The sequence below is a fragment of the Pleurodeles waltl genome, chromosome 1_2 (genome assembly GCF_031143425.1).
Source record: "Pleurodeles waltl isolate 20211129_DDA chromosome 1_2, aPleWal1.hap1.20221129, whole genome shotgun sequence".
Taxonomy (NCBI): domain Eukaryota; kingdom Metazoa; phylum Chordata; class Amphibia; order Caudata; family Salamandridae; genus Pleurodeles; species Pleurodeles waltl.
In genome coordinates, this window is record NC_090437.1 from 1304768544 (window position 1) to 1304775360 (window position 6817).

Below are 6817 nucleotides of genomic sequence, written 5' to 3' on the forward strand. Positions count from 1 at the left end.
AAATGACAATTAAGAAATCCCATGCCATTTGTGACAATGGGCTGGTTTTGCATCTCCAAAATAGTGACTTCCTGTTAGTGAGCAGGGTGCCCCTACAGACCCCAAGCCCATTTCCCGAACTCTGTAGGTGTGAGGAAGCCATCTTAAGGTATGTAGTGGACACTGGTCAACACAAGTGGTCTAACTACATAATGGCTTCTCAGAACCTAGGCATGTTTGTATCAAACATGTTAGAATCTTGCAACTACACCGATTCCAGTGATATTTGCATGATACCATGTACTCTGGGGGTTCCTTAGAGGATCCCCCAGTTCTGCCTGTGACACCTTACAGAGTTTACCTGCCAGCCCATGCTGCTGCTGACCCCAGACATTGTTCTGCCTTCCTGCGGGGTGAGCCTGGCTCAAGCTGGAGAGACAGAACAAAGGATTTCCTGCAAGGGAGAGGTGTGACCACCTCCCCCTCCGTATTAGGTGCTTAGGGGCTTGGGTGGGTTAGCCTCTGAGCACTACAAGACTCTTTTGAAGGGCACATTTGGTGCCCTCCTTGCATAATTTGGTTTGCACCAGTTCAGGAAGCCCCAGGTCCCGCTCTGGCATGAAACTGCAAAAAGGACAGGGAAGAGACCACCCCTTCAGCTCCTCACCTAGGGATGCACACAGAGCTCTGCCAGGTGGGCTCTTGATTCTGCCATCTTGAAAATAAGATGTGCAGAGGGGCCCCTGTGAGTATCTGAATGGTTAAACCAGGTAGATGACGTCCCTGACCCCCTCTGGTAGGTGGGTCAGTTCAGAGAGTGACCAACCCCCTTTTAGGGTTACTTAAGGGCTCCCCTGAGGGTGGGTCCTTGGATTTGTTGAGCAAGACTCTCCAAGGAACACTCTGCAACAAATCTTCTACTCCTGGCCTCTTGAACCTCTGCTGGTCTGCTTTGAAACCAAGGACTCTGTTTGCAGCTGGAAGCACAAAGGAATCTCCTTTGGAGTGAAGTAGTCACTCTCTTGCATCCGCAGGCACCTCAAAACAATATTGACCGGCTGGTGGAGTCTGCTGTTCCACGAACATCGAAAGACTCTGCTTCACAGGGGGTGAGTCTGCAGCTTCCTCTGGGTCCTGCGTGTCTTCTGATCAACTTGACAGATAGTGGGCCCCTGTGCCTGCCACTGGACTGGAACCCCTGAGCACTGCGACTGTTGCATTTACCAAGGTTTGTAGTCTCTCTCCAGGAGATCTTCAGGCACCAAGAAGCCCCGGCCTGCAGCACTTTGCAACTTGAAGGTCAGCCCCTGTCCTGCAACTCCTGGTACCCAGGACCTCTGTTTTGTTGTGCTGCTGAGGCCTTTTGTGACTCCATATGTCCATCACCTGTGTATCACTTGTGGGGGCTCCAATTATTTATGCTGGCCTTCCTGTGTGCTGAGGGCTAGCCCTGACTCCCCCTCAAGGGTAGAGTCTCCTGGACTTTACTAGTCCCCAAAACTCTGCAAATACCTCTTCAGCTCCTGCTTGCATTTGCCAGTGCTTGTTGGTGACCAGGCTGGTATTGCCTCTCCTGAAATCCGCTTGGAGGTGACTCCTGGGATCTTCTGCAGCTCATTGACCCCGCAGCTGGAATTCTTCCTCCACAGACTTGCAGGAACTTCACATCCAGAAGGGTGGGCATTGCCATCAGCTGCTCGCCCACCTACCCATAGAGAGTTTTTGCTACATTACACCTATTCACTATCACTAAGGGTTGCCTGGACTCAGTATAGGGTGTCCCACTATAGATGTACACCCTAAACTGAGCCAGCCTCCTACACTGGTGGTGCAGCGGTGGGATAAGACACTTGCTTTGCGTTACCACTTGGTCAGCAATGACTTTCAATAAGGAAGATCATAACTAACTATTGGTTACACACTTCACTAGTAACTTCAGGAACTTCTAAACTTTTTGCTTGGGTAGTCAGGGGTCTAGCATAGCCCTTTCTCCAAACTTTTAAAGTTTAGAACTTTAGAGTAGGGAGGTACAGTACATACACTACTCTAACACCATGTCCTTAGTTGAGGGAGTGACCAGACTCAGGAGTCTAGGTATGGAGGGCTTAAGCTCCAGGAACTTAGGACCTTGTGTACCGCTAGGAAGCTTAGGACAGGTAGCAACCATACTAAAGCTATTCTTATGGACTCACTTATTCAGGATGACAATCAGAATCTGATAGGGAAAGACAATTAGATGAGGAGGGTGAACGACCAGTGTCGGAAAAGGAAGCACTTTTCTTGTACCCTCACAGTCGCATATCATCAGGGTACTTCTGGCTCCTTACTGAGCGGTTACTATTGTCTCGCTCCTGGAACCTATTTTAAGGGTCAGTGCCTTAAATCAGATAATTAACCCGCATAGGGAATCCTATTCAAGAATACGCAACCATATTCCATCCCAACCTCTTTCTTGTCATTCCGATGTTGGGGGCCCACACCTATGGAACTGGTTGCAAAATTAAAAAGAAAATGGTTAAAAAAATCAAATTCAGAAAAAACAATGTCAAAGGTATTTGTGAATCATACTTTCATATATGTGCTAATATTAAAGAAAAATGCAATGCTAGAAAGTAATACATTGCAAATATATAAATTAAACAGCAATATGCCAAATTTTGAAATGAGGCCATTCATGTTGTGAGCAATATAGATGTTTGTAAAAAGTGTTACTTTTCAGTTCGTTTCTGGTGATAGAATGGATTTTCATTGGATTAAAAGTGGCGATATTTCTGGGTTTGAAGAGGTAAACATGTTTTGTTATTACATGTTTATCAGTCATCAATAGGTGAAGGTGGTATCGTGACGAGTTGTTTATGCAGATCAAAAAAACCTGTGTTTTATTGAAGTTGGAAATGATTGTTTACAGAGGGACACGGTTGTTCCTTTTTCTTTTCACTACGTATTGGGGGAGTCGCTCTTCCTCACTAGTCTCCAAATTGGTACTAGTACAAATATGTTTGTGTGGGCATATATAGCCCATGCTGTGATACCTGGCCCACCCGGGGGATTATTAAAAAACAAGTGTAGGAGCCTGCGCTTGGATCCTCCTTGACGTCTGCCATAAATGTAAAAAAAAATGTTTTTTTGCCAGGGGGAGGGGGTCCCTCTGGGATTCCACCACCATAGCTGAGGGTTCAGGATGGCCATAAATTGACCCGTTTTCTTATTTAAAAAAATTGTTTTTTAGGACTCCGCTGAAGCCGAGTCCCAACATGGCTGCCATCACTTCCTTGATTAAGTGTTGGCAGCCAATCAGAGCTCTGCACAAGATGGGAAGGGGTCGTGAATCCTTCGTGTCCCTATATATACAAATCTGGATTTCCTTTAATATCTCAAAAACTACTGAATGGATTTTCATCAAACAATAAAAAGGACTCTTTCTGGACCAAGAGCTACCTTTCTGATCACCCCAAAACTTTCCAGACAGCAGCTGACGTGAATGTCGAATTTCTTTGAAAAATGTTGTGAAGATTCATCAAGCGTCACCAAAGATATAGGCAAGTAAAAAATTGCTTTATCTATTGAAACTAGGTCCTAACTATACCCAGTGGACGACTGCCACTGGTTTTATATATATATGGAAAATGTCACTTACCCAGTGTACATCTGTTCGTGGCATGAGTCGCTGCAGATTCACATGCTGTGCACAGTCCGCCGTCTGGTGTTGGGCTCTGAGTGTTACAAGTTGTTTTTCTTCGAAGAAGTCTTTTCGAGTCACGAGACCGTGGGACTCCTCCCACTTCGATTCCATTGCGCATGGGCGTCGACTCCATCTTAGATTGTTTTCCCCGCAGAGGGTGAGGTAGGAGTTGTGTATGTTAGTAATAGTGCCCATGCAATGGAATGAATACGTATGTACATAATAAAGGTTAAAGTAATATATTTACAAATGTACAAATGTTGAAGATCTACTTCTAAACGGCTACAGGCTCCCGGGGAGGCGGGTGGGCGCATGTGAATCTGCAGCGACTCATGCCACGAACAGATGTACACTGGGTAAGTGACATTTTCCGTTCGATGGCATGTGTAGCTGCAGATACACATGCTGTGCACCGACTAGTAAGCAGTTATCTCCCCAAAAGCGGTGGTTCAGCCTGTAGGAGTTGAAGTAGTTTGAAATAATGTTCTTAGTACAGCCTGACCTACTGTGGCTTGTTGTGCAGTTAACACATCTACACAGTAGTGCTTGGTAAATGTATGAGGCGTAGACCATGTTGCTGCCTTACATATTTTGTTCATTGGAATATTTCCTAGAAAGGCCATGGTAGCCCCTTTCTTTCTGGTTGAGTGTGCCTTTGGTGTAATAGGCAGCTGTCTCTTTGCTTTAAGATAGCAGGTTTGAATACACTTAACTATCCACCTAGCAATGCCTAGTTTTGAAATTGGATTTCCTGTATGAGGTTTTTGAAAGGCAATAAATAGTTGTTTTGTTTTTCTAATTTGTTTCGTTCTGTCAATGTAGTACATTAGTGCTCTTTTGATGTCTAATGTATGTAGTGCTCTTTCCGCTACAGAATCTGGTTGTGGGAAGAACACTGGTAATTCCACTGTTTGATTTAAGTGGAACGGTGAGATAACCTTTGGTAAAAATTTAGGATTTGTTCTTAGAACTACTTTATTTTTATGTATCTGAATAAATGGTTCTTGTATGGTAAATGCTTGAATCTCGCTCACTCTTCTTAGAGATGTGATGGCAATTAAAAATGCAACTTTCCACGTTAAGTATTGCATTTCACAAGAATGCATGGGCTCGAAAGGTGGACCCATGAGTCTTGTTAAGACAATGTTGAGGTTCCATGAAGGAACAGGTGGTGTTCTTGGTGGTATGATTCTCTTTAAGCCTTCCATAAACGCTTTAATGACTGGTATTTTAAATAGTGAAGTTGAATGAGTAATTTGTAGGTAAGCTGATATTGCGGTGAGATGTATTTTTATGGAAGAGAAAGCTAGATTTGATTTTTGCAAATATAGTAAATATCCTACTATATCCTTTGGAGATGCGTGTAATGGCTGAATTTGATTATTCTGGCAGTAATACACGAATCTTTTCCACTTGTTTGCGTAGCAGTGTCTAGTGGTAGGTTTCCTAGCTTGTTTTATGACCTCCATACATTCTTGTGTGAGGTGCAAGTGTCCGAATTCTAGGATTTCAGGAGCCAAATTGCTAGATTCAAAGATGCTGGATTTGGATGTCTGATCTGTTGTTTGTGTTGTGTTAACAGATCTGGTTTGTTGGGTAGTTTGACATGAGGTACTACTGACAGGTCTAGTAGTGTCGTGTACCAAGGTTGCCTCGCCCATGTTGGTGCTATTAGTATGAGTTTGAGTTTGTTTTGACTCAACCTGTTTACTACATATGGAATGAGAGGGAGAGGGGGAAAAGCGTATGCAAAGATCCCTGACCAGTTCATCCATAGAGCATTGCCTTGGGATTGGTCTTGAGGGTACCTGGATGCGAAGTTTTGGCATTTTGAGTTTTCCTTTGTTGCAAATAGATCTATTTGAGGCGTTCCCCAAATTTGAAATTAATTGTTTAGTATTTGAGGGTGAATTTCCCATTCGTGGGTTTGTTGGTGATCTCGAGAGAGATTGTCTGCCAACTGGTTCTGAATCCCTGGAATAAATTGTGCTATTAGGCGAATGTGGTTGTGAATCGCCCAATGCCATATTTTCTGTGTTAGGAGGCACAACTGTGTTGAGTGTGTCCCTCCTTGTTTGTTTAGATAATACATTGTTGTCATGTTGTCTGTTTTGACAAGAATGTATTTTTGGGTTATTATGGGTTGAAATGCTTTCAGTGCTAGAAATACTGCTAACATTTCCAAGTGATTTATGTGAAACTGTCTCTGATGTACGTCTCATTGTCCTTGGATGCTGTGTTGATTGAGGTGTGCTCCCCACCCTGTCATGGAAGCATCTGTTGTTATGACGTATTGTGGCACTGGGTCTTGGAAAGGCCGCCCTCGGTTTAAATTTGTACTGTTCCACCATAGAAGCGAGATGTATGTTTGGCGGTCTATCAACACCAGATCTAGAAGTTGACCCTGTGCTTGTGACCATTGTGATGCTAGGCACTGTTGTAAGGGTCGCATGTGCAATCTTGCGTTTGGGACAATGGCTATGCATGAAGACATCATGCCTAGTAGTTTCATTACCATTCTGACTTGTATCTTTTGTGTTGGATACATGGCCTGTATTACTTTGTGAAATGTTTGAACCCGTTGTGGACTTGGAGTGGCAATCCCTTTTGTTGTGTTGATTGTCGCTCCTAAGTATTGCTGCGTTTGACACGGCAAAAGGTGTGACTTCGCGTAGTTGATGGAGAAACCTAGCCTGTGAAGGGTTTGTATGACATATTTTGTGTGCTGTGAACACTGTTTTAGCATGTTGGTTTTGATTAACCAGTCGTCTAAGTACGGGAACACATGTATTTGCTGCCTTCTGATATGTGCAGCTACTACTGCCAGGCATTTTGTAAAAACTCTTGGCGCAGTTGTTATTCCGAATGGCAACACTTTGAATTGGTAATGTATTCCTTGGAATACGAACCTTAGGTATTTCCTGTGTGAAGGATGTATTGGTATATGGAAATACGCATCTTTTAGATCTAATGTTGTCATGTAGTCTTGCTGTTTGAGCAGTGGGATTACGTCTTGTAATGTGACCATGTGAAAGTGGTCTGATTTTATGTAGGTATTTAGTGTTCTGAGATCTAGTATTGGTCTCAGAGTTTTGTCTTTTTTGGGTATTAGAAAGTACAGTGAGTAAACTCCTGTGTTTTTTTGTTGAATTGGTA